The sequence below is a fragment of the Pinus tabuliformis genome, chromosome 7 (assembly GCF_031772625.1).
Source record: "Pinus tabuliformis cultivar Carrire ecotype Pingquan chromosome 7, CPIR1, whole genome shotgun sequence".
NCBI classification, from domain to species: domain Eukaryota; kingdom Viridiplantae; phylum Streptophyta; class Pinopsida; order Pinales; family Pinaceae; genus Pinus; species Pinus tabuliformis.
Window position 1 is genome coordinate 617,049,197 of NC_142293.1, and position 19,169 is coordinate 617,068,365.

General features: G+C 36.0%; 2 pseudogenes; both read left to right on the forward strand.

Annotated features, from left to right (window-relative positions):
- The first annotated feature begins 5,206 nt into the window (after nucleotides 1-5,206).
- LOC149248948 (elongator complex protein 1-like) lies at nucleotides 5,207-8,078 on the forward strand (annotated as a pseudogene).
- Nucleotides 8,079-8,210: 132 nt separating this feature from the next.
- Nucleotides 8,211-14,009, forward strand: LOC149248949 (elongator complex protein 1-like; annotated as a pseudogene).
- Nucleotides 14,010-19,169: the final 5,160 nt, after the last annotated feature.

Here is a 19,169-nt window from a genome sequence, read left to right on the forward strand (position 1 = left end):
TATACAGATTTTAGAAAAGGAAAAAAGGCCTTTCTCTGTTCTTTTAAGGTCCATCTTTTTGACTTTTACCAGTGTTTCCAATTTCCTCTAGAACCATGTGATGTCAAAAAGGGAGGGGGAGATTTGGTAGCCTCATCCATACCGACATAATTGAGACCACCATTTTTGTGGCATCAAAATATGGGAATCATGGGGTAATGAAAATCCCACCTCTACCCCAGAACCAGGGCCCATCATTCAATGTTTTTTCCATATTTTCTTGAGTATCAAATTGGATTGTAAACAAACCTTTGGAACATAAATAGATCTCACAGTTGGGGTTTCGGGATGAAAATACCCACAAGTGTAAAATGTCAGATCTAGGAAAAAAACCATTAAACCTACATATCATAGTCTTGGATTAGAGAGCAGAGAAAAGGGAGTTTAACTCTGGAATATTAACCTTCATGGAAGACACATGTTTCATTTTTTCTAGAATGTAGGGATCTGGGTTGATTTAAGGATGATTTGTAGGTATGGAAATGTTTCCCTATGTCACATCCATGTAATAAGTGAATCTGTTGGAGGTCCTCGACCCCAGAGCTCCACCACAAAGCCTGAGGTTCAAGATGATGGAACAATTCCTTGATATGTGATAGTCCTTCATCACGACAAGATCCTGAAGCATCCTCCTAGAAAGAAGACACTGAGTTTTTACAAGGATGCCCAACCTGCACAAGATGTGCTGCTTCAAATTTCCCACTGAGTCCAAAGCCTTGACCCAAAATGGGGAGGATTTACCTTTTATAATTTTAATGAGGATCTTGAATATTTCCTCATACGACTCGTCCTGTATTTCGTCCAAAATAGAACTGCGAAAGGGAGGGAGTTCTCCTTGTGAAATCATATCACTCATATGCGCAGGAAACAACATCTCTACAGGCTGCATATGCATCAGGGCTTTATCAACCAAGCTTGCTTGGCTACCCGCAGAAAGGATACTAGTGAAGGACATGTGGATATGCTTCTAGTCAGCTAGTTGCATTCAACGAAACATTGTAGGGGAATCCTTGCCATGACCATGCTTCACATAACCACCAATTATTGCATTCCACGAGGCTAAATTTATCTAATTCATTTTTTTAAACACTTGTTGTGCCTTCTCAATGTACCCACATTTAGCATACATGTCTACCAATGCACTTGCAACATAGAAATCTCACTTGGTTTGACTTCTAGTCATATAACCATGGATTTACTTACCATGAGTTAGAGCTACAAAGTTAGCACATGTTGGGATAGCACTAGCGATGGTAACTGAGTTTAGTTTCACATTGAAAGCACTCATTTATTTTCAAGAGATGTAAAGCCCCCTCTCCATGTGCATTCTTTGCATAAGCCGCAATCATTAAAGTCCAGAAGATCACATTAGGCTTAACACCTACTCACTACATTTCTCGAAATAGTACCGTGACATCCTCAAGCATGCCATTCTATCAATACCTTGCAAATTTTGAATTCCATACATCAATTTTTCTCTCAAACATTTTTTCAAATGTATTTCATGCATCCTTCATACTTTTGCACTTCGCATATGTGTCTACAAGGGAACTTCCCACATAAACATCCGATTCAAGACCACCCTTGACAATATAATTATGGATCCCCTTGCCTTGTTCTAGAGCTACTAAGATCCCAAATTCACGATGAATGCTCATGATCATAACAGACTTGGGTTTTCCACCTTCTTCATGAATTAAAAAAAAGTAGCTTCAAAGCCTCTTCTCCATCCCCATTGAGCACACAACCTTCTAATCCAACGATGAATGACCTTGCACCAGGCAACCACACTCCTTGAGAAGAAAGTGAATAAAATCCCTTGTCTGTTGTCATTTTCGTTATGCTCCTACGCTCCCTTGACAATCAACTCTTGAGAATCTGTTATATACATTCAATGTATAGCAATGCTATGTCAATTTTGGAAAGATAATTGTACGCAAAAATTCTTTGTTCTCTACAACTCCACAAGTTTTATAACAAGATTCGATCATTTAAATACTTAAAATGTTGTACTAACAAAAAGATATGCATTATATATTTTCATGAAAATTAACATACCAGTGTTAGTAAAATACAAAATTCACATAGTTAGGCACAATTTGTATAAATGGAAATATATTTGGAAAGCCAACTTATTTTGCTACATTTCATTTTTTATACCAACTTCAAAGTCATTGAGTAGGTACCTCTAATCATTTCTCCAAGTTAAAATATTGTTGTTGGGATGATCCATAAGTTTGTTAACATTTCAATGAGATTTTTCATATAAACCTCATTCAAACATAGCATCATATTTGCATTCTTGACCTGCATTTTTTATATGGAAAATTTTGGTCATCTCCTTCTCTTAATGTTGAAGGCTACTTGGGTTCACCTCCTTCAACATTAATGTGCAAACAATTTTCTCACCCATTTCAAAGCTACATTCTACCTAAAATCTATATCTATGGGATTGTTTTTCTTTGTATCCTTCTTATGATTTTATGAATTTTTTTCTTCTTTGTATATTTTTATGATTCTTTAGATTCACAACAGTATTTTAAACAATAAATCCAACATGATTTAAAATATAGTTTTTCTCTTGGAAAAATTGTACAATAATTTCTGAGATTTTATGCTTCTGTGATTCATGATATAATGTTCAGATTTTCCGGAGAAATCACATAGAGAACAAAGCTTCAATGCATTTAGAACCTAGATCTAGGTTCATCATCAGGACCAAGATGAGCAAGATCAACTGACGAGATGCAATGGTAAATTTCTAACGGTTAATTAATTGATTTATTTATTAATTTTTTTCTTCTTAATAAATGTTAAAGGAACAAATTCAAATTAGTTAATTTTGAAATTATTTATTTTTCTAAGAAACAACGATATTAAAAAAAATGAATAATATATATATAAAATTTGAATTTGATTTTTTTTTTTTAAGATTCTAATATTTTGTTATTAAGAAATTTTATATTATAATTTATTTATTATGTTTTTAATAATAATAATAATTTGTTATTCACAATTTTATATTATTAAAAAAAATATTTCAAGACAGAAGAAGAAAACTAATGAGGGAAAGAACAAAAGTCTTAATAGAGATGATGGATGGAAGTTAAGTAGTGCATAGATCCCTTCCCTTTATTCTTTCCCTCATTAGTTTCCTTCTACTTTCTTGAAGTTTTTTTTTTTAATAATATAAAATTGTTAATAACAAAATATTAGAATCTTTCAAAATTATTTTATATATATATATATGATTTATTTTTATTTTTTTAAATATTGTTGTTTCTTAGAAATAAATAAATAAATAAAATTTCAAAATTAACTAATTTGACTTTGGTCCTTTAACATTTATTAAAAGTAAATAAATAAATTATATGTTGGAAATTTACCATTGAATCTCTTAGATTTATATATTTTAGTTAGTTGATCTTGCTTCTCATCATGGTCCTGATGATAAACCTAGATCTAATTTTAAAACGCGTCAACCCTTTGTTCTCTATGTCATTTCTCCAAAAAATCTAAGCATTATATAATAATTTATTTACTAATTTTTTTTCTCATTATTTAAAACTATTTATTTAAAATATTATTTTTTGCTTAAAATATATTTTTCGCTTTTAATATTACCAACTTTCCACTAAATACAACATCCCAAAAAAAATACTTTCAACATGACATCATAATCCATCACCATTAAAAAAAATACAAAATTTCGAAAACCCATTTAGTATACCATCGTTATTGCTCACTCACAATACCAAAACACTTTTTAACATCTCATAATTACTCCTCTCTAACAGTACCAAAACATTTCCTAGAATGGCATCATTATTCATTATGTTACCTTGGTCATGTGATCGCGTAAACTAGGTGACTATAAAGTTCCCTTTTGTTTTGATTCGACTCTAACTCATATTTTGTATGGATTGTAACCGGGGAACAAAACATTTACAAGCATATAAATTTCAAAATGCTTACTTTCATGAATGGACATATGACTGAAGTTGACTTCAAATTATTAAAATAAGTTGACTTCAAATTATTAAATTTTATGATTACATATGAGCGGGTGTTAAGTTTTATTTTCCTTTAGATTGGACACATGAGTGAGTGAAGTACACATGAGTGAGTCAAGTTCAGTATTCATCTTTCACAACGGTCGACTGAATGAATATTGAACGACAAAATGTATGCGGTGGTGTTTTAGGCTAAGTAGTATGTATACTATAGTTTCGTTTACAACAATGGTGGTTAGAACATTAATCACGCCTGATTGTATGATGGTTATAGTCGGCAGCGAGTTGGCTAGTTATTAATGTCAGTAGGTGGGAGTCGGCGATAGACAACAAATTTAGATAGATAGTAAATGATATTAGGTGAATCCCTAGACTGGGTTTTGTATAAATTTCAGTGTTTAGTAATGCAATAGATAAGCTCTTTCATAGAGTCTTCATTTTTTTGTCATGGTATCGAAGATCAGGTGAGTTGTGCATAGTCGCTGATGAAGATTGCAGCATGTGGAAGTGTCATTAGACTTCCAGAAGTGCCTGGTGTGTGTGAAGATTAGTGAGATTGTTTATGCCTGTTGTGGATCACACTGTCTGTAGCTGTGTTAAAAGAAGAGTGTTATGTTAAGAGTGAGAGCGTGGAGGCGTGGTGCAGGCCAAGGCCGAGGACATGAGTGGCGGTGGTGAGGCCTTCGACTTTCGGCTTAGTGTTCAGGCTACAACAATAAAGGAGCAACAAAGGCCCATCCGTGGGTTGTGAGGGCTCGCTCGTTAGATAGATATACCATCCTGTTGATCTCTAGGTTGATCGTCCACATCCCGGTTCAGGTGGTGATCCGATAGTATAACGTTTCGTCCTCTTCCTTCTAACTGTCGGTGAGTAAGTCAAGGAAGCAAGAAATCCCGCAGATGCCCAACAAAAAATCTGGTCAAGTATTTGTTGACATTGTAGCAGTGGCCTTTGTTAGTTTCAGTCTTCGTAACCTGTCACCAGGGATCAACATGAGCTCTTACTATGTCTGGTTTTGTCAGATGTTTTTCACATGATATTCAGCACAAAACATGTCATAAGTCTATTCATCAGGAGCAGCTCGGAAAGAGCTTTCCAATGGTATATCACACTCCAAAAACCGGCTCCCAGATCAGAAGATATGACTAAATGAATGGTTGAGTCAAAGATCTCCCGTGCAGCAGTTCAGGTATTGAATGATCTAGAAGAAGCTAGGAGATGTCAGTGGCTGGTCTTGTGGTTGGATTGTGATAGAGAAAGAGAGAACATAGTCTTTGAGGTCTATTGCCGTGTGGCTAATCCCCATCTCAACATATGGTGAACTCGTTCTGCTTTGATTGAAAGAGATATCCATGATCTGTGTAGAGGGCATTGTACATCGGTAACAAGAATATTGCTGGTGAAAAGTTTATAGCTGCTGGTCTCAAGGTCCCTGATGTACCAGCAAGGGTGACAAAGATTGCTAATATGGAGATAATTTGTTTTTCAATAGTTATTTCTCTCTCATCGTATTCCCATCAAAGGAATAACTTTACTCTGTCTCTGCGTTCTAATTAAATAGGGGAACAAAGATGTTTCGACTAGAATGATCAATGATATATGCAGCAAGTTGTTTTTACATCCAAGACATTGTCCATGACCAGCAGGTTGTTCTTCAATGTTCAAGCAACAGAAAGAGCTTACTTCTGGTAGTATTGATATTATTTTGACAAAAGATCTATCGGGGAAGCATTGATTACTCTAGTTGTGAATAAATTGTTCTCGGAGGGCCAAGCTTCTTATCATATTGAGCACTTTAAAAGCTTTCAGTTGGCATTTCATCTGGTGATCAATTATGGGTTGCGTACTACATTCTAAGAGAATTTCATAAATGGATGGTGTTGTCACCTCATTCAACTCCAAACCCATTGAGGGTAATTGTAATGGTGTTGGTGCTCACACTAACTACAGTACTAAAATCAATAGGGGAAGAAGGTGGAATTAAAGTGACAAAACTTGACTGTTACTATAGATGCTGGAAGAGTTTAAGGTTTGGCTATTGGTGTTCACAAATTTTCAATTGTTATTCTTCAGATGGTTATTGCTCTTGCAGTTGGTCCATGGATATTTTATTTGGAGGGACTATAGCAGATGGGATTTCTGGCTTATCGAGTCCATTTTGTCCAGTGCAGGTTTCATGGCGAGGAGATGGAAAGTACTTTGCGACATTGGGTTGTACAGGCAATTCTAAAGGCTTGCAGCGACTCAGAATCTGGGAAAGAGAGTCTGGGACATTGCATTCCTCTTCTGCAACCTAACGCTTTTATGGAGGTAGCTATGGATTGGATGCCCAGCGGAGCCAAAGTGGCGACTGCTTGTAATACAAGCAAAACTAAAAATTGTGCTTCAGTTGCCTTCTTTGAGAAAAATGGCTTGGAGAGAGGTTCATTCAACATATATGGAACAACAGAAGCCAAAATTGACATGTTGACGTGGAACTGTAACATGGAGCTGCTTGTTGCATTGGTGAGATATGATGAGTAGTCTAGCATCCAAATTTGTAGTTTTAGTAATTATCACTGGTATCTAAAACAAGAATGGAGGTATTTGGGAAAGAACAAGTTAATGTTTGCCTGGGACCCAGAAAGAACAATGTGTGCTATTTGTTGCACTGCATATGGATTAGTTCATTTGCTAAATCTCTGTTGGAACAGTGTTGTTTATGATGATTCTATAGCCATTGTGATTGATGGTGTGAATGTGCTTGCCACACCACTATCTTTATCTCTTGTGCCGCCTCCCATGTCTCACTTCAATGTCAAGTTTCAGTCTGCTCTTCAGAGTGTCGCTTTCACTTCTAGAGGTTTAGAGAGTCATTTGGCTGTAGGACTATCAGATGGCAATTTAAGTATTGTGAAATTTCCAAATATGGATATGTGGGATTAGTTGGAAGGAACTATATATGAAAGTGTAAATGTTGATCCAGGCAGTCTTATCAAAATAGAGTCTGGTGATCTCAAGCATCTAACATGGTTAGACACTTATGTTATTCTTGGGGTAATGCCTTGTGATGGTGATCAACCTTCTTTATATTCAGATTTCATTTCTAATAACTGGAGAAAGTGTCCTTTAATGGGTGAGAGAAATAATGAAGTGAGTATCCTTGTTGAAATGGAGCTTGTTTGCAACAATGTGGAAGAGGTGGAGCCAAGGTGTTTGTCATTTTGTGGTTGGATTGTGAAGTCATCCATGCATACTGTTATAGAAAGCTCAGTGGTAGCCATCGCTGGAAATCCTATGACAAAATGTGAAGCTTTCATTCAACTCGGGAATGGTGATATTGTTTCATACATGTCAAAAGAGGGAATAAATTTTTCACCTGCAGAGCTGTATAAAAAGCAGCCAATTTGAAGGGGTTTTTGTCATATTGCCCGTGGATGCATGCTATTCCTATTTATGATTATGGAAAGTTGAAGGTCTTGATATTTGGACTTGATGAAGATGGCAGATTGCAGGTGAATGGTCAGGTAATTTGTAGTATCTGTACTAGTTTTGCATTTTATGCAAGTGCTGCAGGCAAGGTACAAGAAGTGGTAACCCATCTTATTTATACTACAAGGCAGGACGTGCTCATTGTGGAAAATATAGATGAAATATTCCATGGAGATGGACATTATGAGTCGATGGGAAATGGACAGTCACCTGTAGGTTTTGGCAACAAGCTGCAAAGTGAGAATAAAATTATCAGGGAAGGAAATAATGACGGGCTCAAGGTATGGGAAAGGGGGGAAAAGTTGATTGGTATCATCAATGGGGATGAAGCTGCAGTAATCTTACAAACAGTTCATGGGAACTTGGAAACAATATATCCACAAAAATTGGTTCTTCTAGCCATTGCTGGGGCTTTGGTAAACAAGCATTTCAAAGATGCAGTTTTGTTGGTCAAGCAACATAGGATAAATTACAATATAATAGTTGATTACTGTGGTTGGCAATCTTTTGTTGGAGCAGCAAGACATGTACCATTTGTTGATCAGATTCCCTAAGCTCCATTATATTGACCTGACACAGTATTGCCTCAGCGTGCGCCATTGCTTGATGCTTATGCTTTGCAAGCATCAGATTCATATGCTTCTACGTATCAGAGACAGGCTCTGCCTCCTGCTGATCCATTGCCTATGAGGAATGGATTGTTATCTGATATTGATTATCATGTGGTAGATCCAGGGCTTGAATATTTACACCGCAAAAGAGCAGGAGAATGTGTTTTAGAGCGGAATTGTCTCGATTATGTGCTAAGAGAAGCTGATCACGCTAATGCTGCCTTTCGTAGAGCTAACTTCGCATCTCCTCCTGGACGTTCATATTTGCTAGGAATCGATGACAAGTGTTTTAGCTATGGGATCAACAGCATTGAGTTTTTGAAGGAGAGGTGGTAGTATTCAAATTATTCAACAAAAAAATGGCAACTATTTCAGGAACCCAAGGCATCTACAGGGCGCAGGTAGAGGATGAGTTGATCAACACCCCTAATTTTCCCTGATTTCCAGCGATGTTTCACAACAGACTTTGGCAATTCGACTTGTGGCAGCAAATTAATTGTTCCTTTTTATTTTTGAGATTTAATAAGTTATTTTGTTATAATTTAATTTAGGTAATTTGACCGCATAAAAACATATTTAGGTTTTTGTTTGTTTTTTCTATTTTAATTATTTTGATTCCCATGTTTAGGAATCAATAATTAATATGTAATATTATATATAGGATTATTTTTAAAAGACAGAGGTTCGATTTTTGCAACAGGAAGAAGCATTTGGACTGTGTAAAGTTTTATTGAATATCATAATAAAGCAGTTTTTGCCCTTTAGGCCTGGGATTCATCACAGTGCTTAAATGTTCAGTATGTTTTTTTCTCCTGTAATTCATTTACACATTATGTTTTTCTCCTTTGTTTCAACATTATCTAAGTGATACGTTAGGAATTCATCCATAATGATGCTCCTTTCATGATGATTTTGCTATTAGTTGTAATGGTAGTCTTAGAAAAATTCATCTGTTGCTAGATGCTCTGTTGAGCAACCTCGTTATTCTCTTTCATCTAAAGTTGCTGCTGTAGATCCATCCTTTGTTTGATGCCTGCAGGGCAATGGGCTTTCTCCCCTATGCTACTCACATTCACAATCTTTATCTGGCTAAACATGGCACTTAATTTGCCCCAAGTTTGTTGGCGGAAACTGGAATCAACTCCATAGCCCAATCATCCTTTCTTTTGTTGTTTCGACCCAAAACTTTCAAACAAAATCCCCACACTCTATACCTAGCCTAAAATCCATATTTAATTCAGTCATCTCAACTGAGATTGACAAGGAGAGAGCCCTCTCCCGACCTGGTAGGGCTAGCTACCAGGTTAAGCTTGGTTTGTGGTTATCCTAGGATTGCCTCCCTTCAGCCTAAGGTCAATCTAGGCTCTAACATAGTGGCGACCATACTGGGGAAGAGGTGACAGATCTTCTCCGGGAAAGATCATTCAAGTTGCAGATCTGATTGCTGATGGTGGACAGCAGTCAGACACATATGAAGGCTGAAATCATCTACCTGATGACTCCAATGTTCAAGATCCTGAGCTTCGACTTCACTGCCAAAGAATCCAGTTTTCAGAACGTTGATGGTAATCACCGATGACAGGGTATGTGGCAAATCCATTATCTAGTGAAATGTTATTGATTTTAAGGGATGAGATAGCAAAATTTCAGATTGATCAAATTTTTTTAACATCATTGTTTCTTAGCTTGAAATCCAGTCGACTCACACCTGAGAATAAATATTGTTTTCTTGGCTTAGTGGTTGAAAGATTGGAAAATGAAATTGAATTATTGGATGTTCAAATTAAATCACATGAATTCCAAGACCCTAAACAGTTCTTGGAAACTCTCCCTCCTCCCAAAGAAGAAAAGATAAGGCTACCCTTGGATGGTTGGATTGAAGGATGTTATGATTTACAGCGAGGATGTGACAATCCCCAAATAAGAGCATATGTTAATGAGCTGGGGCAGTAGATAGAATCTAGTTTCTATGATCCCATAGCAGCATATATGGAATATATTTTTAAGTTGAAAGAAAAACTAGGTTGCCTTTTACAGAGCCAGAGGTACTATGGGTATATATTGTTGGTAGGATTTCCAACTATGTTCTGGTTCAAACACTATCAAACAACAACATCATTGTCACAGTTGCTTGAATGGTTGGTCTGGCATTATAGCATTACTTGATCTTTTGATTTTGCCTCAGCGTAGGGTAGATTTGTAAATAAATAAGCTGCAAAAGGCAGCATGTCAGTTTCCGGTATTTGATTATGTACAGGTTGCAGTATGTGTATGTTTGTATTGGTATGAGTTGTTTTGAGTTTGCAGTTGTTTGAACGTATTGCCCAATGGATGAGGCACTTGGTCTATGGTGTTCTTGACACCTCCAAGGAGTTGCCATCCCCAATGGAGCCGATGTTAGTTTCAGTCTTCGCAGCCTATCACCAGGGATCAACATGAGCTCTTACTATGTCTGGTTTTGTCAGATGTTTTGCACATGATATTCAGCACAAAACATGTCATAAGTCTGTTCATCAGGAGCAACTCGGAAAGAGCTTTCCAACGATACATTTCACACTCCAAAAACCAGCTCCCGGATCAGAAGATATGACTAAATGAATGGTTGAGTCAAAGATCTCCCGTGCTGTAGTTCAAGTATTGAATGATCTAGAAGAAGCTAGGAGATGTTAGTGGCTGGTCTTGTGGCTGGATTGTGATAGAGAAAGAGAGAACATAATCTTTGAGGTCTACTGCCATGTGGCTAATCCCCATCTCAACATATGGTGAACTCGTTCTGCTTTGATTGAAAGAGATATCCATGAATCTGTGCAGAGGGCACTGTACATCGGTGACAGGGATATTGCTGGTGAAAAGTTTACAGCTGCTGGTCTCAAGGTCCTTGATGTACCAGCAAGGGTGACAAAGATTGCTAATATGGAGATAATTTGTTTTTCAATAGTTATTTCTCTCTCATCGTATTCCCGTCAAAGGAATAACTTTACTCTGTCTCTACGTTCTAATTAATTAGGGAAACAAAGATGCTTCGACTAGAATGATCAATGATATATGCAGCAAGTTGTTTTTACATCCAAGACATTGTCCATGACCAGTAGGTTGTTCTTCAATGTTCAAGTAACAGAAAGATCTTACTTCTAGTAGTATTGATATTATGTTGACAAAAGATCTATCGAGGAAGCATTGATTACTCTAGTTGTGAATAAATTGTTCTAGGAGGGCCAAGCTTCTTATCATATTGAGCACTTTAAAAGCTTTTAGTTGGAATTTCATCTGGTGATCAATTATGGGTTGCGTACTACATTCTAAGAGAATTTCATAAATGGATGTTATTGTCACCTCATTCAACTCCAAACCCATTGAGGGTAATTGTAATGGTGTTGGTGCTCACACTAACTACAGTACTAAAATCAATAGGGGAAGAAGGTGGAATTAAAGTGACAAAACTTGACTGTTACTGTAGGTGCTGGAAGAGTTTAACATTTGGCTGTTGGTGTTCACAAATTTTCAATTGTTATTCTTCAGATGGTTATTGCTCTTGCAGTTGGTCCATGGATATTTTATTTGGAGGGACTACAACAGATGGGATTTCTGGCTTATCCAGTCCATTTTGTCAAGTGCGGGTTTCATGGCGAGGAGATGGAAAGTACTTTGCGACATTGGGATGTACAGGCAATTCTGAAGGCTTGCAGCGACTCAGAATCTGGGAAAGAGAGTCTGGGACATTGCATTCCTCTTCTGCAACCTAACGCTTTTATGGAGGCAGCTATGGATTGGATGCCCAGCGGAGCCAAAGTGGCGGCTGCTTGTAATACAAGCAAAACTAAAAATTGTGCTTCAGTTGCCTTCTTTGAGAAAAATGGCTTGGAGAGAGGTTCATTCAACATATATGGAACAACAGAAGCCAAAATTGACATGTTGAAGTGGAACTGTAACTCGGAGCTGCTTGCTGCATTGGTGAGATATGATGAGTGGTCTAGCATCCAAATTTGGAGTTTTAGTAATTATCACTGGTATCTGAAACAAGAATGGAGGTACTTGGGAAAGAACAAGTTAATGTTTGCCTGGGACCCAGAAAGACCAATGTGTGCTATTTGTTGGACTGCATATGGATTAGTTCATTTGCTAAATCTCTGTTGGAGCAGTGTTGTTTATGATGAGTCTATAGCCATTGTGATTGATGGTGTGAATGTGCTTGTCACACCACTATCTTTATCTCTTGTGCCACCTCCCATGTCTCACTTCAATGTCAAGTTTCAGTCTACTGTTCAGAGTGTCGCTTTCACTTCTAGAGGTTTAGAGAGTCATTTGGCTATAGGACTATCAGATGGCAATTTAAGTATTGTGAAATTTCCAAATATGGATATGTGGGATCAGTTGGAAGGCATTGTATATGAAAGTGTAAATGTTGATCCAGGCAGTCTTATTAAAATAGAGTTTGGTGATCTCAAGCATCTAACATGGTTAGACACTTATGTTATTCTTGGGGTAATGCCTTGTGATGGTGATCAACCTTCTTTATATTCAGATTTCATTTCTAATAACTGGAGAAAGTGTCCTCTAATGGGTGAGAGAAATAATGAAGTGAGTATCCTTGTTGAAACGGAGCTTGTTTGCAACAATGTGGAAGAGGTGGAGCCAGGGTGTTTGTCATCTGGTGGTTGGGTTGTGAAGTCATCCATGCATACTGTTATAGAAAGCTTAGTGGTAGCCATTGCTGCAAATCCTATGACAAAATGTGAAGCTTTCATTCAACTCGGTAATGGTGATATTGCTTCATACATGTCAAAATAGGGAATAAATTTTTCACCTGCAGAGTTTTATAAAAAGCGGCCAATTTGAAGGGGTTTTTTTCATATTGCCTGTGGATACATGCTATTCCTATTTATGATTATGGAAAGTTGAAGGTCTTGATATTTGGACTTGATCAAGATGGCAGATTGCAGGTGAATGGTCAGGTAATTTGTAGTATCTGTACTAGTTTTGCATTTTATGCAAGTGCTGCAGGCAAGGTACAAGAGGTAGTAACCCATCTTATTTATACTACAAGGCAGGACGTGCTCATTGTGGCAAATATAGATGAAATATTCCATGGAGATGGACATTATGAGTCGATGGGAAATGGACAGTCACTTGTAGGTTTTGGCAACAAGCTGCAAAGTGAGAATAAAATTATCAGGGAACGAAATAATGACAGGCTCAAGGTATGGGAAAGGGGGGTAAAGTTGATTGGTATCATCAATTGGGATGAAGCTGCAGTAATCTTACAAACAGTTCATGGGAAATTGGAAACAATATATCCACAAAAATTGGTTCTTCTAGCCATTGTTGGGGCTTTGGTAGACAAGCGTTTCAAAGATGCAGTTTCGTTGGTCAGGCAGCATAGGATAAATTACAATATAATAGTTGATTACTGTGGTTGGAAATCTTTTGTTGGAGCAGCAAGACATGTACCATTTTTTTATCAGATTCCCTAAGCTCCATTATATTGACCTAACAATGATAGTATTGCCTCAGCGTGCGCCATTGCTTGATGCTTATGCTTTGCAAGCATCAGATTCATATGCTTCTGCGTATTAGTGACAGGCTCTGCCTCCTACTGATCCATTTTCTGTGACGAATGGATTGTTATCTGATATTGATTATCATGTGGCAGATCCAGGGCTTGAATATTTACACCGCAAAAGAGCAAGAGAACGTGTTTTAGAGCGGAATTGTCTCAATTATGTACTAAGAGAAGCTGATCACGCTAATGCTGCCTTTTGTAGAGCTGACTTCGCATCTCCTCCTGGACGTTCATATTTGCTAGGAATCGATGACAAGTGTTTTAGCTATGGGATCAACAACATTGAGTTTTTGAAGGAGAGGTGGCAGTATTAAAATTATTCAACGAAAAAATGGCAACTATTTTAGGAACCCAAGGCATCTACAGGGCGTAGGTAGAGGATGAGTTGATCAACACCCCAGATTATCCCTGATTTCCAGCGATGTTTCACAACAGACTTTGGCAATTCGACTTGTGGCAGCAAATTAATTGTTCATTTTTATTTTTGAGATTTAATTAGTTATTTTGTTATAATTTAATTTAGGTAATTTGACCGCGTAAAAACATATTTAGGTTTTTGTTTGTTTTTTCTATTTTAATTATTTTGATTCCTATCTTTAGGAATCAATAATTAATATGTAATATTATATATTGGATTATTTTTAAAAGATAGAGGTTCGATTTTTGCAACAGGAAGAAGCATTTGGACTATGTAAAGTTTTATTGAATATCATAATAAATTAGTTTTTTCCCTTTAGGCCTGGGATTCATCATGGTTCTTAAATGTTCAGTATGTTTTTTCTCCTATAATTCATTTACACATTATGTTTTTCTCCTTTGTTTCAGCATTATCTAAGTGATATGTTAGGAACTCATCCATAATGATGCTCCTTTCATGATGATTTTTATGTTAGATGTAATGGTAGTCTTAGCAGAATTCATCCGTTGCTAGATGCTCTGTTGAGCAACCTCGTTATTCTCTTTCATCTAAAGTTGCTGCTGCAGATCCATCCTTTGTTTGATGCCTGCAGGGCAGCGGGCTTTCTCCCCTATGCTACTCACATTCACAATCTTTATCTGGCTGAACATGGCACTTAATTTGCCCCAAGTTTGCTGGCAGAAACTGGCATCGACTCCATAGCCCAATCATCCTTTCTTTTGTTGTTTCCACCAAAAACTTTCAAACAAAATCCCTGCACTCTATATCTAGCCTAAAATCCATATTTAATTCAGTCATCTCAACTGAGATTGACAAGGAGAGAGCCCTCTCCCGACCTGGTACGGCTAGCTACCAGGTTAAGCTTGGTTTGTGGTTATCCTAGGATTGCCTCCCTTCAGCCTGAGGTTAATCTAGCCTCTAACAACCTCCATTGGTTAAAATCAGTGAAAAAATTTGGAAAGCAAGAACGGTGGTAGTCAGAAGCACTTTGATGAGATTAGCTGTGCTTGCGAAAGTCTTGTGCATCGCATTCTCCTTGACTGCTTTTATGAAGGCTTGATGGAGTGAGAAGTCCTGAGGGCTTGGTGGTGTGAAGAGAATGTGTTGCGGGCTATATGAGCATTGTAGAAGGGTCAATCTTGGCTTGAGGCTCGTGTTGAGTAATGGATTTAGCGAGCGTGGAGTTGCAAGCCTGTATCACTGTGGAGTTGCGTGGAGTTTGCAAGCTGGAGCTGAAATCTAACTTCAACGTGTATGGTGTGACGCAGAGCTTCTGTGCACATTGCAGATGAACTAGTGTGTGGGAGTCTACCATCGTGTTGATTCTGCGTTGGAGAGAAGGCTGAAGCCTGTGAAGAACAGGTGTTCATTGATATAACCTATGGGGGTGTTGACTACAACTTTGAGTGTGTTGTTAATGTATGTTTAATGTGATCTTCCCTCAATCGTTGTCATAAGATTGGGAGACACCTATCATTGTTGACGTTGCAACTCCTGGACAAGAGATATCTATTAGGCCATTTCAGCTAGTTAGAGGATGTGTGTGGCAAGGTTCGATCAGCTACTAGAGTTGGTCTTGTGCTAGTGACATGAAGAGTCGGTTTTCGATAAAAGGGAAACCAATTTATCATTTCATGGGAACTTTAACATTTAGTCAATACATTGTGGTACATGATGTGAGTGTTGCCAAGGTGAAGGAACAAGCTCCATTGGAGAAGATATGTCTACTAGGTTGTGGTGTTCCTACGGGTCTGGGAGCTGTCATGAACACAACAAAAGGAGAAGTTGCAGAAGAATATGCATTGCATCAAGAATATGCATTGTATCTAGTTATAGAGACCATGAATGATGAAGATCTAAACCACCTTGAAGAATTTGAGGACATTGATGCAATATTGAAGCGATTAATGCTAGTTCTACCATCGTTCTCAGGTAAAAATTTTAAGCTTTGGGCAATGATAATGGAAGGATTACTTGGTTCAGTAGATTTATGGCAATTTGTTGAAGAAACATCCATAAATACCCAAGATAAGTGTAGAAGTGCAGTAGCATTACTTCTCATTATATCAGCTTTAGATGAAAACATTTTGTCTAATATTTTGCATGAATTTGGTGAAATACATAATGCAAAAATATTTTGGGATGTTCTTGAAATGAAGTACAGTATGGAGGGGAGTGAGAAAGCTGAAGTTGATGAAGGTGTTGTTGCTAAAGGTGATTGTGTTGAAAGCATCATAACTGGGATTAAGACTGAAAGTATGTATGTCGCTGATAATAGAGTAGCATGTGATAGTAAGGAAACTCCCTGTGATGCAGAGACTTATGAAGTCAAATTTGATGAGAATTATGTATCTCATGAAGAGTGGTTCAATATGATGCATGAAGAGCATCTTATTGATGAGTTTTTGTTTGGTGAGAAGATCTAACTACCTCCATACACAAATCAAATGCAGGACAACATGTTTGCAGCAACATAATTGACTGAAGAGGTTGAAGACATGAATCAACCAACTATGTCAATGATGAAAAATGAAGGAAGCAAAGCTCTCTTCAAAGAGCACGATGACAAGAATCAGTATGGTTCTTTTTATGAATCTAACATTGTTTTTGAGTGTGTGGATATTGACAATCGGGAAGAAGCAACAAAAGTTGAAGAAATCGCAAGCATTAAGGACAAGTATAAGTCCGAAGAACCTACAACAATGTTGAATACAAAGAATGTTAACCTACAATCAAGAAACGAGAAGCTCCATCACTATCTTATGACAAGAAAGGTGAAGATGAAACTGCATCTGCAAATGAACATTATACAGATCTTTCAAGCAAAGTAAAACACATTATACTAATATATAATCATCATGTATATACAATTCTCCATAGATCCGGAAAGAGCTGCAGATTGAGATGGATTAACTACTTACGACAAATTGCAATTTTAACCATGAAGAACAATCAATTATACACACACTCTATTCTGGGTAACAAGTTTTCTCTTGATCCATTCCTACACTTGTGCTCTCTTATATTCTCTGATTTCTCTATTAATAATTGTCTAGTTTCCTAACTTCCTATGCCTCAAAATTCAAAGGTATGAAATATGTTTACGTCGTCAACGTATGTCATCTGCTTACATCTGCATTTGAACTGTCGGTTTCACAACCTTTTGACAAAGGAAGCTTTCTAACTGTGATAGACACAATTTCCACCGACTGAGCATGACAATTTATACCGATTGAGTACGACAATTTCAGGAGTGTAGACATCACTGTAGGGTAATCTCTAAAGATGGGTGATCTAGATGTTATCTTATGTTGTGAATTTTTTTAAAATATTTTTTTTGGTTGAATTTGTTTTAAATTTGATAAAAAATTGTTGGAATCACAAATTTGAAATGTAAATTTAGTATAGTTTTAGTTTTTTTTTATGAGTTGAATTTATTTATATATTCAAAAATACATTTTGAATAACAAAAATAAAACATCTAACTAAATTTTTTTTCATCAACTTCATTTAAAATGTAAAAAAAAACAGGAAAATAATTCACTCTTTGTTTAATTTGATCATTAATAATGGAATTGTATTTTTATCTGTTTAAATTATATAATTGTAAAAATAAATTAAATTAAAAAAACATTTTAATTATAAAAAATATTTTATATAAATGAATTTAACAATTGGAAGAAAATTTTAAAAGTATTTTTTGGTAATGCAAATTAATTAATTAATTATTTCTAGAATATTCTTAGTGGGAGTAAGTCAACAAAGGTTGAGATTTATTTCAAACGTAGTTACACTATTTCTTGCCTTTTAATCAAATTGATTAATTAAAAAAATGTCATATGAAATGAGTTATGGTTTTTTGTACATGGATATTGATAAACCATGGTATTGACCTATATATTGTAACACAACACATTTATAGGTTAAAAATCTCCATAGTAAAGTGGAAATCAATTTCCATGGATAATAATTCTTTTACATATTTTTAAATGCATATATATTTAACTTATTCATTAATTCTTTTTTATAATTAATAATAATAATAATTTAAAATGAAGTTATAATTTAATTCATTTTCATGATTTTTAAAATTTTTCTTATAATATGCAATATTTCATGAAATATGTGTTTTGATGTTTATCATAAATTGATGCTTCTGCATTTTACCAACAATATAATCTATATAATTATATTAGTTTTTATTTATTTTCTTAACCATATCATTAATGTAATTATGCTAGCTTTTTTTTCTTCTCCTTTTACCATGTACAACTATTTATATACAATTGTATTTCACATTTCTAATTCTTTTCTGCCTTTTTTCACATATCTTTCCACTAAATACAACATTAACATCACATCACATCACATCACATCACATCACATCTCATTACCATTAAAATTAGATAACATTACACAAACACATTTAATATCTATATCGTTATTCCTTGTTCCTTGTGTTATCTTGAGCATGTGATGCGTAAACGCCGTGTCCGTAAAGCTCTCTTTCGTTTTCATGCTACTCTAATCTATATTTTGTGTGGAATGTGATCGGAACGCAGAATATATACAAACAAATTATTAAACTTTTACGATTGGACATATGAGCAGGTGTTTGCTTGAAAATTTTCTTTTGTATCCATCTTTCACAATGGCTGGCTGGGCTGAATGGCGTTCAACGACCGCATGTATGCGGTGGTGCTTCAAGCTTCTTTTACAACAATAGTATGATGGTGAAATGGCTAAAAATGTGAAATGTGTGAAGCAAAAAATGATAAATCGATATGGACTTCAATAAATAACTTTTTATGACTAGAAATTGGGAAATACCTGTAGAATTTGGTATATGCTTATAAAGTTTAATTTTGTTTTTATTATACATTCGATTAGTTAGTCTAGGGTTTACTTTTCACTCTTCACCATATCACTGTAACTACCTTGACATCTTTGTCAAATCTGTTTATTCATTTTAAAAGGTCTACTTTATATTTATCTCATGAAATATTGATAAATTTGCTTTCACAGTATATTTATTATGCAATGCAACGAGACGTGA